Here is a 20,448-nt window from a genome sequence, read left to right as displayed (position 1 = left end):
CACAAACACTTTTCATGCCTTTGCTTGTCCCATCGATGGAAGCGAGTCACCTGATCAAGTCCAGGGTCATGGTGGAGGGCAAGACCAAAGGATGTGGAAATCAAGAGGCAGAATTTGCTGGGACCATTCCTATTGTCCTTCTAACACTACTCACCTGCTTAATTCAATTTTCTGAGGAACTCTGGGCTATCTAAAAACTTTACTTTGCCATGGTAAATTAGTGAGTGGAATATAATAGCCTGCAGACCTCAGAAATACATGCTTCTGCAACTCTAAAATACTATTTATATGCTCATTCATTCATTTAATAAGTACTTACTGTGCATCTACTTGTGCCTGGATTTTGTCTAGGCTGTGGGAGAAAGCCATCAACTAAATAGCCAAGTCCTTATTCTCTCAGGACTAATATTCTACTGTAGGTTGAAACGTTTTAGGAGTGAAAATAATTATGGTTGGCTCCCCAACACATATTCAGGAAGTTGTTTTTAAAAAACAAACTGTAGAATAGTCTTCATTTTCCATTCTTTACTCTTCTGTGCTTTCATAAATATTTGAGTATTGCAAAAGAGTTTTGTTAATTAAAAGTCCCAGATAGTTATATGGCATAAAGGAAGTTTTATGTAGATATCAGTTGACTTTTAGCTGGTAATCTCTATATAAGAGAGCTGGTTTTGTTGCTCATCTCCTTTGTGCTTTGTGTTTTCTGCAAGGTTTTGTGGCTAAACCACAACTGCCTTCAGGAGCGCAGCTGATCTTATGGCTCAAAGAGCACGGGAGAGTCACAAACCACTGAATTATGATGGATGTCTAGGTCAGACATTTTCTTTGGACACTTCTTTCTTTTTTATGATTGTGTATGTTTAGACCTGTGGGAGTAGAGTGGAATTCTGTATTTTTAAAGTAGCACTCCTTTATTGGAAATGTTGAATTTGATACACTAGAAGTGTCTGTCAGCACCTGGAGATGGGATCAGCTTCACACTCAGCCAGTGGCTTCTAGGTGCTAGGATGCTTGCCATCTGGTAACTTTGCCAGCTCCTACTTATTTCATGCACAAGAGCTTCCTTTGGGTAACAGCCCAGCTTCCTGTTTCTGTGTAATCAGTCGTCTCAGTAGGGGATTTAGGAGATTAAATGTGGAAGGGTTCCAAGTACGCACTTTAGAGTCAGACAGATGTGCCAATGATTAGCACTGACTTTGGGCAAACGACTTAACTTCTCTGAGTCTCAGTTTCAATATCTGTAAAATGGGATAATAATATGACCTACCGGGCCTTCCTGGTGGTGCAAGGGATTAAGACACAACCTATGAAGTAATCTGCAGCCACTGCAGGAGTTAAGCACCACACTATAAAGCAATACGCAGCCTCTGCAGCATGAGTTCAATCCCCGGCTGGCCAGAGAGCAACCCACATGGCACAGCAGACCTCTCCTGACTCGCCCGCTGCTCCCCTCAGCAGTGTACTTCGGTCCTTCTGCCTGCTCTGCTCCCCGCTCTGGCTCTGGTGGATTCTCTCACCCTCCCGCGCTTCTGACTGTACCCAGTGCTTGTATAAACAAAACAAACAAATAAAATAAATAAATAAAAAAACATGCCTCTATTTAAAAAATAGTAATAATAATAATAATAATAATAATAATAATAATAATATGACCTACCTTGTGAGAGTTAGAAATACTAAGAAAATGCATGTAGGACACTAACACAGTGCCTGTAGTAGGCACTTAATAAAAACATTTGCCCAAGGTGGCTGTCTTCATAAATGCTATTATAATTTATAGTTTCAACACCATAAGCAGGTGCTTCTGGCCTGGCTTTCAATGCCAGAATCTAAGCTAAAGGGGAGGTGCTCTGTGGACTAACTAGTACCAACCCAAGTTGAGTCAAAGACATTTATGAAACCAAATTGAGATGTTTATCTGATCCAGTCAAAATTCCTATTTGGACTATTGCTCACTATTTGGACAGTTTTTCTGTGACATGGAGTTGCCAGAAAAGTGACCCAAAAGCAGTCTTTCCCCAGCAACAACAAAAATCTGTATTTCAAACACTAACACCTTGCCTGGAATAATTTTAGAGGTGCTAGAAAGATGATTCCTGCTTCCCCTCCCCAAAAGAATGTCTCCTTGATAGTTTTCCACCAGACTTTCTAGAAAAGCTCACTACCAAAATGTGAATTTATTCAATTTCATGTTCTCCTCTATGGACGTAGCTGAAAGCAGTAGTTGGATCCAGATCTGATGGATGGGAACAAGAGTATTAGAAGAGGAGAAGGGGAAAAGAACTTTGCATCATGAGTACAGGAACCATACAATGCAATGAGACACTCCAGACACATCTTTGGGTAGCTGGAGAGGATCTAGGGGGTGGGGGGGGACATTACAAGGCTTTGGTGCTTATGCTTAGGACAGCAGGGAAATAAAGAAATTACAAGTTGGAAAGGACTCTTGAGAGGAAATGAATGAGGATGAAAGGCAAACTTTTTAGCTGAGCAATATTAACTGTAATTCAATCTGGGACATACCATCTTCCTATTCTCCACATGTGACAGGAAGTTGTCTGCCTGTCTGGATTTATTTCCCTCTGTAGCTATATTTCTCCTCACTTTTTATCTGACCTGCCCCCTTGTTACAGGTGATCTTTTTCCCCCTGAGAAATTCATAATTCCATCACTGTGAAAATTGAGTTATCTGCAAGTTTCTTGTCTTAGAGTATTTTCTCAGCACAAATTGCCACTTTCCTCTTTTATGGAAAATAATAAAATACTATATTTTTTAATAGAGTGACCTTGATCCCTTTCCATTTGCTGCTTTTTCTAATTTCTAGACTGGAACTAGAAACATAGAATTGAAGGGGTTGTCAGCCTGGTGGCAGGAGACACACTTAGACCATGACGACCTTTGCTCCCAGCATCCCCCAGCAGAGTCCTTGGGCATTTTTATCAGAGACCAGCAGTGAAGTGACAACACTATAGATATGGAACTTTCTTGTGTCTGTTTTATCCAAACACAAACACAGGGCCTGGTGCACAATCAGTGCTCGATTCATTTTTATTTAGTGATCAGACAGATGGTTTACGATGTGAAATAATAACCTTTCCAGATACAGGTAAAACTGTTGGCCATAATATCTCCAAAAAGTGGTCCCTGGCAGCTCTGCTCTGGACAGTTTCCCTCCTTTGAAACACGTTCCCTCAGCCAGAGACCCTGTTCATCTACAGGTGTGGCTCAGGCCAAACTCCACATGCCAAGCCAGGAGGCGGAGTGTGTGACAGTCCTCTGAACCTGTGGCTCCAGGACTGCTGGGGATTCTCAACTGAACACCTGGCCACTCCCTTCTTTAAATAAGTCTAACATCATGCGTGAGTTAATTTGGAAATGGAAATTCTTAGCTATTTCTGGAAGGAAATACAGCTTGGTGACAAATTGATTCAATTCCCCAATTCTCCTGAAAATGATGTTTGAAAGGAAAGTTGAGTCGTTTCTATCTTCCCAAAGAAATCTGCATGTCATTCAGATGTTGAGAACTCTCCAGAGCAGAATGTCTTCATTCCCTGATGTTTCAGTGCAGATTAAAACCTTTGATCATTTTATTTGAAGTCTGAGGCTAATGCTGTTGACCTCTTTAAGCAGGGGACAGAACGCCCTTGCACTTTCTGGCTGGTCGGAGATTCCTTGCTGAGAATGAGCCCTGGCTCTCTCCCAGTTCCGCCATTTAGGAGCGGCCCCCGGTAGGACAACAATGATTAGAGCTCACAGGGGCTTTGGCCGTGGGAAGCACTGACTATTCTCCAAGCAGAATTAAGAGCCGTGGAAACATTTTTATGTGTCCTGGACTCTCTGGGCTGCTCAGGGGCCTTCGTATATTCAAGCAGGAGTGGAGACGTAGGGACCCAAAAGTCTTATTGGGGGAGACAGCACCATGTTAACCCCTGAAGTAACAAGTATGAACACTGTCAGGGGCCAGAAAAGCCACTGGAGATGTTCTCCAGGGAGGTAGCCCGGTCATTTTTGTTTTTTACAAGCACCCCAAATGATTCAAAAGCACAACAAGGTTTAGGGGAAACTCCTTGAACACATTCTCCATTTGTGGTTTACGTAGTTCTACCTTAGACTAAGTGAACTTGTTTTAGTTTTATGTCATGTACAATATTTTATTTTCATTTGGTATATACAATAATATTTATATTTTGTGCTTGTGGTCTATAATGCAATGAAATTATTTTATATAGTATTTTACATTATGATTTTGTTTGGTTATATAGTGGTAATATAGTGATGATGACATATTAACTGCACATGTAAGTACTGTTTATCACATACAAGATATTGTCTTGTGCTTTATATCTATTATCACCACTAATCCTCACAATTCTTTTTTGAAAGAGGGGTTGTGAATGTCACCATTTTACAAATGAGAGAAGAGAGGCACGAAGAAGTTAATTGATTTATGTGAGCTCCACAGCCGGCGAGTGCTGGTGCTGGGATTTACCTTCAGACCTGATGATCCTGGGACTCTTAACTACCAATTGACACAATGTGACCAGAGATTTTTGGAAACTTGATTGGAGAGAAGTTTATCACAAGGCAGTGGAGCTATATATGGGAAGGGAAAGGTGCCTTCTCTGCAGATGTGAGGTTCAGGAGTTTTTCGAAATTTAAACCATTCATTTCTGGCCTAGATCATACTTAGATTAATGTCCAAGCTTGTAGAAAAATAGATTTTGAGAACTCCAGCAACTTAGGTCTTTTTGAGGTGTTTGAAGAAACCAGTAGTATACTCTAGGGGATACAAAAATGGACACAGTAGAAGGGGAAGAAGGTGAAAAAGAAAGGTCCCTTTCCCCAAGAATGTCACAGTTCACGGTAGAGACAGACAAGCACCAGCTACATGACATATTTCCATAGACAGATTTGAGAGTTCTGCACCATAGAATGAGGTAAGAGGGCTTAAAATCTTTTAGGGTTGGAAGTGTCAAGTCCAAGAAAGCCCCCTAAGATAGGTCTTGCATTCCATGATGAAAGACCATGTGGAAGGCCTCCCGGGCAGTTAGGGCAGTGTGTGCACAGGACAACATAAGTCCAAGGTGACCCCACAGTCCTTCAGGTGCATTGCGAACAACCAGAACTAGCCAGGCGGTCACCTAACTCTTCCATGCTATTTAATAGAGTACTCAAACACAGCTCTAGAGTCCAGAGAACAGCAAGCCAAGATATATAAAGCCAGGGTCCCTGTTCCTAGGTGTTTCTGTGTGTTTTTATAGTGCTACCATCTGGTGATATTTACATCATTTAGTCCCTTTTGTGAAATTAAAATGGCCAAGGAAGGCCTTCCTGGTGGCTCAGGGGTTAAAGACAGTGGTATCAAGCTATTGTCAGTCACTACACTACGAATTTGATTCCCCGGCCAGGGAGCTGACCCACATGGCACAGCAGACCACTCCTGTCTTGCCCACTGCTCCCCTCAGCAGTGTATTTCAGTCAGTCTGCCTATTCTGCTCCCTGCTCTGTCTCTAGTGAATCCTCTCACCCCCCACATCTCTGGCTTACATTCCAGGTCTTGTATGCATTTTTAAATAAATATTTTAAAATAAATAAAATAAAATGGTTAAGGAGGAAAGGAGCTGATAACTCATGAGCAATCTATATTTCAATCTATATTTCAGGACTTGGTGTTTTTTGGTTTTCTTAGTGTTGTCATTGTTATTTGCTTTTTGCATACTTGCCTTTACCAGCACCTTGCTTACCAGACTGTAGCTGCTTACCTTTATCAATCACTGAGAAGCAACCTCTTTTAAACAGAGACCCATTATGATTTTTCTCCTGGATTTAGAAGCATCTCCTTCCTCTGAGATATTATCTCTAAATCCCAATACTATACCATTTTTCTCTTAGTTCCCTGCTTCATGGTCCTGCTCCCAGCTGCCTTTCATCCCTTGGGGACTTTCACAATTATTTACATAGTTGCTTACCACCTTAAGTGAAAGGGTAAACAATTAATGTCCCAGCCCTTGGCAGCACACTAACCTTTCTGAGATGCCATTAGGATTTGTCTTAGGGAGAGCTGTGCAAAATGGCTACCCAGACTGAACTTGAACTAATTATTCAATCAACGATTTGGCAGGTCAGTCAATGGGAAACGATGTACAGTCGGCTGAAATTGATCACACTTCATTTCCCATCAATTGTCAAGCCAAATTGTGGATAAAGTCGTAAGTAAAGGATCATTGCCCATTATTCTTGAGACCATGTTTCCCTATCCCCTCCATGTTCTTAGGCCCCAGGCTAATAGATAAAAGCAAGTATTTTGATATTACAGAAGAAACCAGTGTAATGTGTTTACCACCTTTTACATTACAAAGGCGTGGAGAATATTTTCTATTTCATAATTGATGCAGCTGCAGCCATATAATCCCTTAACCTTGTCAGGCAGCTCCAATGTGGAGGCTGGATTTTAAATCCCATGATCCATTATGCATCACTTACTTCTACATCTATTACCGTTCCATCGGCCAAATGACAGGAGTCCCCATCAGGGTTTCTGAATGTGTGGGGCCCTTCAACTTTATGCATGTGGATGGGCATGTGGAGCTTCACACATGGGTGATTTACAGGCAATTAGCAGGAAGCAATGGCAGATTTAGTGTAGCTTTTCTGAAAGTTATGAATAAAGGATGTAAGGAGGCAGATTTCCCCCTCCCCCAAAAAAGACTTGGAAATGATCCAAGCAATGAATTTCGTGACTTTAACCACTGCCCTCTCACAAGATGTAAAATAGGCTGTGTTCTTGACTGAGTTGTCTGGCAGCTTCTAAAAACCCACGACTGGCTCAAGTTGGTAGAGACCGACCTGGGAAGGCCAGAAGGTCACAGAGGAAGCAGTGACACACATGACATGGGTCGTTTACATCAACTCTCCCTCAACCTTTCTGTGCCCCCACAGACCTCTTTCCTTGCACCCTGGGACCTGGTGTGTCCTTATGCAGAGAAAACTCACTGTGACCGTAATGTTAGCCACCAGGAGACAGCCAGCATGGAATTTTCTGAGAAACATGCCCATGTGCACAAATGATCACATTTCCCTCGAAATGATTTATGAAGTAGAAAGGGTCAAGTTATTAAATCTATATTTTACCATGTAGAAAACTAAGGTTTAGAGATTTGAGTGAATTCCTTAATATCAAGCAGCCACTAAATGGCAAAGCTGGGTTTAGACTCCTGTTCTGCACAGCAAGATACTTTTTTCCCTAAACCATATTTCCTCAATCAGTAGATTTCAATTTACCAGTTTTCTCATGGATATACAAACCTTTAATTTGCTTGTTCACTCAACAAATATTTATTAGAAGCTTGTTTTTAATGCTATATTTTTATTTTTTGTTCCCTGAAGGAGCTCACAGATAGGAACAGAGACAGATAAGCAAGCCAGCAAAATATTATCCTGTGGGCAGTGCGGAAATGGTGGAAGCAGGGGTGCTCTTGGGGTACAGAGGAGGGGTGTCTACTTACATCTAGATGTAGGTTTAGAGCTGCCTACAAGGTCAGGGGATTACATGACTCAACGTGGATCAATTATGAAATAGAAAATACTCTCCCTTCCTTTTACATCCTAGAAGGTGGTAAACATTTATACTGGTTCCCTCCATAAAAACAAAATTCTTGCTTGTATTGATTAGCCTTGGGTCAAATTAAGTGAAGGGGAGGGGATAGGGTGGTATGGTCCCAAGAATGAGAGGCAGCGATCATTTCCTTACAACTCGTTCCCCAGTTTGGCTGGAGAATTGATGGGAAATTATGATCAATTTCAGTTAGTCTGAGACTCAGAACTAGAATTTGAGTCTAGATGTATCTGTGGGCAATCATTGAGGTAGATCCTGCCTCAGTTTCTTCATCTGGCCTTCCTCATTAGGCCTCAGTGACAGCAAAAAGTGATCGAGGTTGATAGAACTTTTCAGGCAGAGGAACAGCAGATTTGAATCCCAGAGACAAAACAGAGTTTAACACGCAGATAATTGGATCTTAGAATACAAGGTGGGACAGGAGAGAGGTGTCTGGAGGAACTAGAGTCTATTCACAGAGGAATTTATAAGCCTGTAAGTAATTGTTTCCACTGAGTTAGACATCTGGTCCCCTACTCTTCACCCCCTACTGCTCCTCCTTCCGCCCTCCTCCTCCTCCCCCCTCCCTCAGAAGAATAACTTTTGGTGGCTATCAAACAGTTCTTGGAGAGGTTACAGCAGAGGTAATGCTTCTGGCTCAAAGTACACAATGGTGATTGCTCACTCAAACACACACACACACACACACACACACACACACACACAGAGAGAGAGACTGTAGGTAAAGTGATTTGCTCAAGGTTACTTGCTGCTCATCAGGGACAGAGCTGAGATTTGAGGCCAGGCTGCTGCCCCAGCTGCTTGCATAGTGGTATTTAAACATTGCCTTTGGCCTCTCTGTATGTCAGTCTTTTCAATCAAAAATAATAATAACTGGGATCTACTCTTTCAAATTATATTGCTTTCTTTTCAAAATTATTTCATATTGGAAAAATGACATAGTTCTCAAGTTGTTGAACTGTCTTAAATGCACAACAAGAGGGATGGGATATTGCACTGAAATTAAGATCTTCAACAACTTCATAAATGTTTCCTTTTTAATTGAGTGAAGGTAATGTATTCATCATTGCTTCAAAAACACTGTGGTAAACCTCATTATTAAGACCTCTTATTTCTGACTGACATGGGCAATTCAAAAGGAAGGAGAATTAACAAGGATGTGAACAGGACATGATGTGCCACCAGTCTGGGTATGATCATCCCCTAAATAAAAGAAACTGGGATCTCCTTATAAGATCTCCACGCTGGTGAGCAAGAAAGCAGTGAATGTGGTCCGGTTTGTGTGTTACAAACTCTGCAACTAGGAAAGGACAAAAAGAAAGTGGAGCCTAGGACCTCCAGCTCCCTTCCAAGCAGTGAGCACTGAGAGCGCTTGTGTGTGAGCCATTCTTTAAGTGCATGATGTCAATGTCTATTTTGTTCAACCTCTGAACATCACTGAAGTAGAACAGTAGATGCTCCCACAAGATATTAAAATAGCAGAGTCTTATTCTCTGTTCACTGGAGAACTGAGTTGGCAGCTCCCCCCTGGCGTGTTTGTAAGGGGTGACTTTACAGATGCCTGCAGGGGCCGGGAGGAAGAAAGATATACAGGCTGGTTGGTGAGGACCAAGAAGAAGATGCCTCTGTCCCTGGCAGGGCCGCTGCTCATCTCCATGTGACCAAGATCATGAGGGACCCAGGGATCCAAGTGATTTGCTCAAGGTTTCTTGCTGCTCATCAGGGACAGAGCTGAGATTTTTAAGGGAAGCTAAAATGTTGAGGCTATGGGTATTATAGCATATTAGATGTGTAATAAATTAGAAAGCTCCTGATTTTGAAATGCTGCAACCCCTGGTTTGCATCCTTACTAAGAGGAGAAGCAAGCATTGGCTGTATGTTATTGAAATGTCCTACCTTGGATTTTGCAAATCTCAGTGGGATGGGAAAAAAAAAGTGAGTGTGAAGGGAGAATTTGGTAATAAATATTGAAAACAAACCTTCACAATATGGAAGTTATATTGCAGAGATAGTATGTGAAGAGAAGAAATACAGTGGAGTAGGCAGAGCACAGGACATGGAATAAGGATTCTTGAGCCTCAGTGGGTCCATGCACAAGGGCTTAGGAGGTCCCTGCCTTAGTTTCTCCATCTACAAAACCAAAGATTTCATTCAGATTCTACTTGAACTCACTTATACCTTTAATCTTGGTGACCACTCACCTCAATGAAATCCATGGCATCTCACAACAGGGATCCCCTATCAGTACTGAGCCATTTTTTATTTCATGCTAAATTACAGGTTCTTTGCCAGTATGCAATAAAGGAATAACAATAAGATTCTCTATGGGTGCAGAGAATATAGAAATTAAAAGAAATGAAGGAGAATTCCAGAAAAGGCCAAGCTTTGGAAAAAATCTAGTGCACCTTCATCCTCTTGCTATCAGGACTTTATCTATTCTGTCCTGCAAGGCCTACTCATTTTGTAGATGGAAATTAAATCTCTTATCAACAGTGCAGATCCCTAAAAACAGCAGCCATCTACAGGGAATTCACCACACACAAGGCACTGTGCCAGGTACAAATGTTCATATTTTTGACAACAGCCCAAGTGATAGGTTTCTAGAGAAATGTTACTGTGCACATTTTGCAGATGGGAGAAGAGAGGCTTAAAGAGGAAAAACCAGTTATGCAGATCACCATCAGGGGCCAGGCAAGTCATCTGGAACTCGGGCTCCAAAACCCTTCTCTTAATTACATCCCGCAGGCCAAGTCATAGGCCACACATTTTGGGCACTAGGAGTCAAGCCTTGGTTCACACCTGCCACTCACTAAGCATCCTTACTGAAATGATTTGACCTTTTTAAAGCCTCTGTTTTCTGATCTGTAATTGGAAAGAAAAAGTACCTGCCACAAGTTTGGGGGATTGAGTAAGTAGGGCAGGCATGTCAGGTGCCTGAAAGCTTTCAATAAATGATTGCAATGGTTGCTATTAGTTCCTTATTATGCTCTACTGTCTACTTTCACATTAAAATGCCAGAAGCAAGAGGCTGCAAAGCCATTTTGTCGAGCAGGAAAGCAAAAAAGTCACATGCAGATGAATGTGTCATTTCAGCGGGGAGCCAGAAACAGGCTATGGAAGGACTTGGGTGGCACCCACAGAGCACTCAGCCCTGCCACCTGGACAGATCGACTCCTTGAAGCCTCCAGGGAACATTGAAACCACATGGGTTCCCTCAAATTTCTGGGAAGAAAAAAAAATGCCCTTTCTGCTTAAGTTGTTCTGTTGGAGTGACTTCTACATGCTAGGACAGGGGAAGGAGATAGTGGATCTTCCCAAAGGTAGTTTATTACAGAAAGGAGAATTAAAGTTTGGCAGCAAGAACCATTGAAAAACCCATCCTTTTTCTAGATAAGAATGGGGGACAGCATGTTTTGCTGTCACCCCCAGAAGTGCCTCAGAGCACAGGTGACATTGCGCTGGAAAAAGCCCTTCCATATAGTGGAAATAGCATTTGCTGTCATGTTCTCATTGCACTGCGGTGTGGGATATTCAAACCTGTGAGTTCTCACCAAGGGAGCCTGCATCCTCATTCCTAAAGGGGAGCAGAGAATTAAAAGCAGTTCATGCAGGCAATTCTGGCAGAAATCTCCCCACACCATTCACACCATCATCTCCATTCTCTACTTCATGTTAATTCTAAAGCCTGGCCTGGAGGAACTTCTGCACAGAATTTATAATTAGCCTGGCTTGATGGAAAAGTCACCCTGATTCCTTTGCTCGCATTATGAGGGAACAGGAAGGTTCCTAAAAGTGCTTACCTGGTTGCAATTGCAATGTTTAGGTGGTTAGTTTCTTTTGCTAAGAAAACCACCTTCCCTGGGACTGCAGCTCTGGCATCTATTTTTAAAAAAATGTGCTTGTCACATTTTAAAATTGCTCATAGTTTTACTCATCATTGCAGGAATGTAGGAGTCTCTCTTGTTTCATTTCCCCCCTCCAAATTCTCATCTTTAAACTGAGCTGGAAACTAAAAGTCGTGGAATCACACTGCAGACACCAGGCCATGAGCCAACACAACACTTTAGCAATAACACCCAGCGCATATTCTCCATGAACACCCCTCAAAGGCATTTCCACTGTCACAACAATGCAAAGAATTGAGCCAAGTATCCATTTTATTTTAATGATGAAGAAACTCTAATGGTACTAATAACATTAAGTAAAGGCTTCTGCCATCACTGTAGATGGGGGAAGCTTTTGTGGAGTCAGGTGAAGATGACAACTGTGGGGATTCAGGTGTCCAGCGGGGCTTTTCAAAGTGCCCAGCTGTGGCGCTGTAAGAGGAATTGGAGGCTGTGGCATTGCATTCATGAGAAGAGCCAGAGAATATTCAGCTAGCTTCCTTGTCAAGGTAGCGCTAGAGTTGGGAGCAACAGTTGGGAGCGATGGGCAAGGTGTTTATACCAGCTTTTCACTGGATGCATCAGTAACGATCTACCCAAAACTTGGTATAAAACCACAAGACTCGTTTATCGCTGCTCTTGGTTCCAGGGGCTGATGCCGCCCAGCCAGACGAGTTTCCACAGAGATCTCACAGTTACACACTTTGCACAAAGACTTCCATCTCCCATCTCTCCCAGCTCTGGGGGGACACTATCTCCTGGCTGGGACCTTAGTAGGACCCATTGGCCAAGACCTCTACAAATGACCTGTTGTTGTCACCAGGTCTCCATTCTTCACAGCGTGGCTCTGGCTTTGGGGTGGAGCACACCAAGACAGAGCCAGGCAGAAGCCACATCATCGTAGCTATTCTGGTCTCGAGTCACACGGTGACACTTTCCGGTGCTTTTCATTCATTAGAAGTGAGACACGAAGGCCAGCGTGTTGTGAAGGCAAGGGGCCCTAGACTGTCCTTCTTGACACAGAAGTGTCAAAGAATTCCAAGAAAGGAAAAACCTTGTGTCTTTTTTTAAAGTAGTCAGGCCAGCTCCTCTTAATTGTCAAAGTGTCAAACCCGCTTAAACACTCACAACCTGAGAAATAACAATATAAGTAAATCAACCAGAATCCAACAAACCAAACTGGCTGGGGCTGAAGTGTGTTCCTTTTATCTTCTTCAAGATGAAATGACCATGATATTAAAATGCCAATTGCTCTTTCAGAAACCTCTGAAATTTGCAAGATTCCTCGAGTAGAGCAGGTAAGACTCGTGCAGTAATGACTTCACAACCACTTGGTACTGCCCTGCCTAGGACAGGTTGCTCACACCCTGGCTGCCTTGCTTGATGTGCCCTGGAAGTCTCTAGCATTCTCCCTAAGCTAAGCAGGAGGCAATATCCATTGTTTGAGAGCCAGCACTGTTCATAGGAGCCTTTGTCCTGGATAACAGCGCCTGTTCATCAATATGATACATTGCACTCTGATTTTCTACTTCTGTCTTTCTTTCTGGATATTCCTTTCTCCTCTCTGATTGCTTTTTTTTCTTAGGCCATTACTCTAGTTGATAGTGCCAGGTTATCATTGGATCCCATCTCTCTCTCCAATAAGCCTGTGATTGATACTAATCTTCCTCGTGGGACACATTTTATAGGATGCACAGTGGAAACCACTCTCTAAATCTTAGCTTTCCATGTGCTGACAATTTACAAGGTTGCACCTCACACTCAGCTCAGGAGGCTTAAGGGGAAATTTGAAAACCATGTAATCAGACCTCCTAATAAGAACAGAAATGCCTTTCACGTACAGACGCTGTTGTGCCACTCAGCGCTCAGTGCTACACCCCTGTTTGTCTTTGAAATTTTTCTTTCCAGCAAACAAAATGCACATCTAGGTAAGTGTTTTTTGGGTAGTGGCCAGTTCCTAGAAGCCCAGCATGCTTCATCTCTCTCTTCTGAGGAGAGTGGTATTTTAATTACTTTAATGAAAGCTTTTGCTTTCCATCAATTCCATAAAAACAGAAAATTAAGGTGGTTCCAAACACCTCACTGAAGCCTGGCTTCAAAGTATAATGCAACTTTCCCAGGAAAAACCAACATCCTGAGAAATTTATAGACACAGCTTGTCACCTTCTTTGATTGACAAATGATTGGATTGAAATTTTAGTTTTCCAGATCAAGAAAATATTTTGTGAAAAGTTTTGATTCCACATCTGAGGTTTGTACCCCTAACATATGCAGGCCAATGATGTCAAGGTAGAGCAGGATTTACTAGCAACCGTGCTGGAATCATTGTAGTCTTCAAGGAAGGCTTTCATCCAGGGAATGCAGGTGTTTATTGGATTCAAAGCTGTTAAGCAATGAAAGCTAGAGTCAAGATTCACAAGAAACTCAAAGGAGAAAGTTCCTTATACCTCAGGATGGTCTCAGTGTAGCCAAAAATACTAATAGTTTTGTAAATTTGGCTTGTTTATTTTTTAAAGATGTATTTATTTATACAAGAACTGGGGTACAGGCCAGAGGCACAGGAGGGCAAGAGAATTCACCAGAAACAGAGTGGGGAGCAAAACAGGCAGATGACCAAAAACACTGCTGAGGGGAGTAGCGAGCGAGACAGGAGAGGTCTGCCACACCATGTGTGTATCTCCCTGGCCAGCCGGGAATCGAACCTGCGCAGTAGAGGCTGCAGACAGCTTTACAGCGCTGCGTTCAACCTGCTATACCACCAGGGAAGCCGGCTTGTTTTTCTTTAAACTCAAAAATTCAGACCCAGGTCTTTCCAATAGTTAGAGGTCACTCAAAATCTTGTCCTCACACCTAAGGGTGAGACTTTCCCTTGGATTGGTCCTTTAGAGAAGAAGTTCTCTCAGAGCCTATATTTTTCCTTCTCTCTAATATCTTTATTTATTTATTTATTGCATAGAGGAACTGGGGTATAGGCCAGTGGTGCAGGGTTGGGGAGTGTGAGAGGATTCACCAGAGACAGAGTGGGGAGCAGAACAGATGGACTGACTGAAATGCACTGCTAAGGAGAGCAGCAGGCAAGACAAGAGAGGTCTGCTGTGCCATATGTGGATTAGCTCCCTGGCTGGGGATCAAACTCAGGTGATAGCAGTGGAAGCGCTAAGACTTAACCCCTATGCCACCAGGGAGGCCCAATATCTGCATTCTTTTTGAATAAATATTTCTGGGAAAATTGGGCTTTGTGGACTGAATTGTGCCCACCCCCAAAAAAATATTTCAGGAAATAACTGTATTTGAAAATAAGGCCTTTAAAGGGGCTGTTGTTTTGCTTTTTTTTTTTTTAAGATTTTATTTAATTATTTTTTCTTTTTTTATAGTAATTTTTTACATCATTGTTCATTTTTTAAACAATATTTGCTTCCCCCCCTCAGGTGTAGTCCCCATAGAGTTTCCTTCTCCAATGCACCTGTGCACCATCACCTCAGTCCCCTGTGCTCCTCCCTCCCTCCCTGTGATTCCTCTCCCTCCTCCTCCCCTGCAGGATGTCTCTGATTTATAATTGTCTGTCTTTGCTTTGTTGTGTTTTGTACTGTTCTTATTTTTTTTACAAATGCAAATGGCCAACAGGCATATGAAAAAATGTTCAACATCCCTTGTAATCAGGGAAATGCAAATTAAAACCACATGAGATACCACTTCACACCAGTAAGAATGGCACATATTAAAAAAACTAGCAACAACAAATGTTGGCGAGGATGTGGTGAAAAAGGAACTCTCCTACATTGCTGGTGGGAGTGAAAACTGGTCCAAACATTATGGAAAGCTGTCTAGAGGTTCCTCAGTCTACTACAAATGGAGATACCATACAACCCGGCAATTCCACTCCTAGAGATCTACCCAAAGGAAACAAAAACATTGATTCAAAAGAACACCTGTACCTCTATGTTTATTATAGCACTATTTATAATAGGTAAACCCCAGAAACAACCCAAATGCTCAAAAATAGATGACTGGATCAAGAAAATGTGGTATATATATATATATATATATATATATATATATATACACACAATGGAATATTATTCAGCAATCAAAAAAGATAACCTCATGCCATTCGCAGCAACATGGATGGAACTAAAAGGACTTATGCTCAGTGAAATAAGGCAGAAAGAAAAAGAAAAATATCGAATGGTTTCACTTATAGCAGGAATATTGGGGAACCAAACAAGACATCAGTGTAAAGGGGCTGTTTTAAAAAGTCTTTAAAGAGGAGATTAGGGACACAGACAACACAGAACTAGAGGCAGCCATGTGAGACACAGTGGGAAGAAGGCCAGTTGCAAGCCCAGGAGAGGGACCTCAGAAGAATCCAAACCTGCAGACTTTGGTCTCGAATATCTACCCTCTAGAATGAAGAGAAAATAAATGTTTGCTCTTTAAGCCACACAGTCTGTGGTATTTTGTTCTGGCAGCTCTCACAAACAAATACAGTGGGAGTGTTTCCTGGATATAACAGAAGTTCATTTTTCTGGATAGCTAAGAAAACTTTATGCATTTCTCTGCCCTACTCTGTGCAAGGAGACCCTGGCCAGGTCTCACTTTCAGGGTGTCAAATATAGACTTGGACATTAGTCAAAGTGGTAAGGGTGGATTTTAATCAGTATTAAGCTCTTTAAGTTGCAAAACAATTAAAGGAAGGTCTAACATGAACACAGCTCAACTTGGATTTGTTCAGAGCTGATTGGCCTTTTAAAGGAAGAATAGGCCATAGAGGCTATTCAAGGGCTAGGCAGAGTCAGGATGTGAAAAATACAACGTGGGGAGTGGGATGGGACCATGCAAACCCATTTGGGTTTGCTAACTGGCAATTACCAAAGTTAGGGTCTTGCCCCCTCCACAGACACTAGGCAAATGGGACCCCATCTTCAGGAGGTGACTGGAATAGCAAGTAAATTCTTTTGCAGCTTTCAGCTTTCCCAGGCAGGTCCTTAAGGGGCCTATAGTCATCCCAAGCATACAGCGTTGAGCTGATAGAAACTTGTTCATGTTTGTACTAGTCTTTAGAGGCTAAGGTTGCCTGTTGAGAAGAAGACTCAAGAGCTTGGCTAGAATTTGAGCAAGGAATCTTTGTTGAGAGCCACTGGAATCAGGCAGAAGCTGTGTGCTGACAAACGCCATTTATGCTGCACAGGCTGCGCCGAGAGGCGTGAAGAGTGACCAGAGCTTTGTGCTGACACCGCAGCATCGAGCATTAGGCCCCAGAGCCATCCTGAATTGGGGTATGAGACAGGTCTTGGAGGAAACTCCATAAAAGCAGATCTGAAATCTGGGGCAGATTCAGAAATGATGGCAGAGAAGGAGGCGGGATAGAATTAAGGGGTGGCATTTTCTTTCTGTACTTGCTGTACTTTATTATGTTGTGTTTACACAGCGCAGTCAGGGAAGCAAGAGACTGAGCACAGGAGATGGCAGAACTGGGCCACTGCAGAGACAATAAGAAGAGCACGCTCTCCACAGCAGGTGGAATAGTTTTTAAAAGGGAAAATAATTCGGGTGCCATGGGCAGGCATGCTGGGCTAATGCTGGCTACATCTAGCCTCTGCAGGGTGAAGGGTTACTGTTGGGGTGACAGTTCTGAAGGACTCGAGGCAATAAACTGCATCTCAGGCCCCAGGCAGTGAAGGAAAAGGCTGCTTGATTCATGAGAGCTTGAGAGCTTGGGGGTTTCTCAGAAGCCAGGACTCCATCATTACTCTGATACCCAACACCAGACTAGATCAGTTACCTGCACTCCAGAAAATATCCTCATGACATCCTGTGCTTTCCTTCCTGGTATTTATTATAGTTTGTAATGATGTATTTCTATTAGTTGACAAACTAATTAGCCTTCCTGGCTAAACTGATTGCTCCAGGAAGGCAGAGACTGTGGCTATTTTAATTTCCATTGAATTCCCAGTAACTAACATGGTCCCTGGCAAGAGTTGAGACTCAAGAACTATTTCTTGAGTTAATTAGCTGATGGATTGATGTTGATGCCACCAAGCTGTCAGAGCCTCAGTTCTGATATGGAAAATGAACATGATGGGATGCGAGAAAGGTCAAGGGCAGGAAGCTGTGTCCTCCCTCAGGTGAGCTGAGAGCCTGTGTTCTCTCAGAGCATTAGGAACTCGGATAGCAGATGGCTTCCTGTGGGCTGGGGGATCTCACCTCTCGTTCAGGGGAGATCAGAAAAATCTTGACACATGAGGACCGGAAACTGTAGAGTTTCTGTAAAGTGAGCAGTACTCAGTGTCTGTCCATGCAGGCAGGAGAAGTTGCCAAATGGATGGCAGTTCACCAGCTTTCAAGCTGTGATAGAGCAAAGACCATGACAGTCTGCAGAGCTTCAGATCTGAGGCTCCAGTCTCCCAACTACATCTGCTTTGACTCTACTTTCTACTTTGCTGATCGATGGTCAAGTCGTCTTGGACCTCCTGATTCTGTTTCCTAACCCTAGTCCCCAGCTCTTCCACTTCAGATTCTGTTTGTCCTAAACATAAACATCATAGGCCTTGAAAAGTACTGTGAAAAAACAGTCAAATCCTCATTTATTTGCCTGAAGAAATTGAAGAGATTACAATGAAATCATTCTTCTTCCTGGACAAAATTTACTTTATGAAAATGAGCTTGGTCTGGGTACCAGGAATAGTCTTGGAAAAAATGAGCCATCATCTAGATGGATTTTGATTAGGAGATATAGTTGTTTTTTGTTTTGTTTTGTTTTTTTGCAAGGTCTATGCATTCTTTTTTTAATTTTTATTTTTATTTACATCATTGCTCATTTTTAAATAATATTTGCTTCCCCCACCCCCTCAGGCGTAGTCCCCAGAGAGTTTCCTTCTCCAATGCACCCATGCACCATCACTTCAGTCCCCTGTGTGCCTCCCCCCCCAACCCCTCTCCCTCCTCCTTCCCTGCAGTATGTCTCTGATATATAATTGTCCGTTTTTGCTTTGTTGTGTTTTGTACTGTCATTATTTTTTTAAACCAATGTCTTATTTGGTTCCCCTATATTCCTGCTATAAGTGAGACCATCTGATATTTTTCTTTTTCCTTCTGGCTTATTTCACTGAGCATAATTCCTTCTAGTTCCATCCACGTTGCTGCGAATGACATGAGTTTATCTTTTTTGATTGCTGAATAATATCCCATTGTGTATATATACCACATCTTCTTGATCACAACAAAAACGAAATAAACAATCCAGTCAAGAAAGAAGAACTTTAAAGACATTTCTCCAAAGAGGAAATGATTAGGAGATGTAGTTAAGAAACGTGGGGGCTTCTGTGAATACCGACCCTTGGGTGGCCCAGAGGCAGGCAGTGTGAATGTGATGGCTGCATGTAGGGTGGGTGGAGTGGAGGTGAGGCAGGAGAGAGGCATGTTAGAATGAAGACCAAAGTCAGCCAGTTCTCAGCTCTACCACTGTGTCAAGATCAGCAGTCCTACACCAGACCTTCCTCCCTTACACTGAGCTCCCCATAGACAGATTCCTCCTTAAAGCTGCAGAGTCCCCTGACTGCCAGAACCCAGAGGTCTCATCTCCCTCAGGGAATAATAAAATGGTAAATGGAAATAGAGGTAGATCAGCTCACTTTTCTATCACAGAACTCAGGCACTTGTCCAAACGATTGTCAAGGAAGAATATTATCCTCATACTATGGACCCCTTAGCTCATTTTACCCACTCTGCCTCTCCTACCCCCTATGGTAACCATGAGGGAATGGGGCCCACTGTATGGTTGTGGACTTTTGGTGGTGACCGTAGGTAGTATATAGAGATGCTGAAATAAAATGCAGCACACTTGAAACTTACATAATGTTATAAACAAGTATGATGTCAATGAAAAAAAGAATTTTACCCCCCTGTGATTTTCTGTTAAGAGGCAGCATTGCATAATGGGAAGGAAAATGGGCTGAAAGTTTTAACTAAATTCTAGTCCCAACTTTGGCTCTGACTCACTGTGTGACCTTGGGAAATTTCCTTCACTCCTGGAGCTGCTCTTTCTTTTAAATGTCATCCCTCCTTTGACTCGTTTGCTGCCACTTTTGTGGGAAAAAGCACCATGGAAACTTGATTAAGGAGAGACTCCTGGCCTCTTACCCGGGGAGGAGACTTTCCTGCTTAGACTCTGAGCACTCTGCTCCGCTAATGTTAATTTCCTCCTCCTTCCCGCCAATCCTGCTGTCCTGGCATAACAGCACAGCATGGCAAGTGCATTTAAAATTGCTTCTTAAAAGGCACACACGTGTATCCTGACTAGACTTCCTTTGTGTGGAACTGGGACTGATTCATCTCAGAGGCCCAGTTCCAGCCTTGACACTGACTTGTGGACATGTCATTGAGAGAAGTTCAGAGGGTTAGCTTGATGACTCTCCAGAGTAGGGGAAATACAGGCCTGGCTCCATGTGCCAGAGCAGCATTATGTCCAGAGCTTTCTGAAGATAGCAGAGAACGGGCAGCAGGTGTCAATCACTGTCTATTTTTACTTATTTATCTGCCCAGTCTATATAGGGCTTCCATTATGGCAGAGATTCTGTCTGGTGAATTCACTGTTGTATCTTCAGGATGTGGAATGCTAACTGAAAGTAAACTAGTGACAAATACATTCTGGGTGAATAAATATGTAATGTGTTCAGCGCAAGTCACCGCTTTAGTATTTTTAGACACGGATAATGTTCCAGATAGATATGTCCTCCTCCCTTTGAAGATGTATTTACAGTCTTAGCATCCCTCCTCAATAAGTCTTGTTTTTGAAACAACGATCACATCTGCCCTGCGTACAAGTGAAAATGAATCCAGCCATACCAGTGGGGAATAGGGCCTGTCTCACTATATATTTAACAGTGCCTTCCTTCATCACGCCTGCCCTGATCTCCTGCACAGCTTGCTCTGAAGGATATTTAGTCCTT

The 20,448-nt window shown here is 42.6% G+C and overlaps 1 protein-coding gene and 1 pseudogene across 1 annotated transcript in view; both read left to right on the top strand.

Annotated features, from left to right (window-relative positions):
* The window catches only part of LOC119235823 (E3 ubiquitin-protein ligase KCMF1-like), a 75,037-nt pseudogene extending 57,050 nt beyond the window's left edge, over nucleotides 1-17,987 (top strand).
* ST6GALNAC5 (ST6 N-acetylgalactosaminide alpha-2,6-sialyltransferase 5) overlaps nucleotides 1-20,448 on the top strand; it is a 170,688-nt gene that overhangs the window by 106,375 nt on the left and 43,865 nt on the right. The window lies entirely within an intron of this gene.

The sequence above is a fragment of the Talpa occidentalis genome, unplaced genomic scaffold (genome assembly GCF_014898055.3).
Source record: "Talpa occidentalis isolate TD23 unplaced genomic scaffold, MPIMG_talOcc4v2.1 talOcc4.9, whole genome shotgun sequence".
NCBI classification, from domain to species: domain Eukaryota; kingdom Metazoa; phylum Chordata; class Mammalia; order Eulipotyphla; family Talpidae; genus Talpa; species Talpa occidentalis.
Note: the sequence above shows the minus strand (reverse complement) of the source record. Positions and strands in the feature narration are given on the sequence as shown.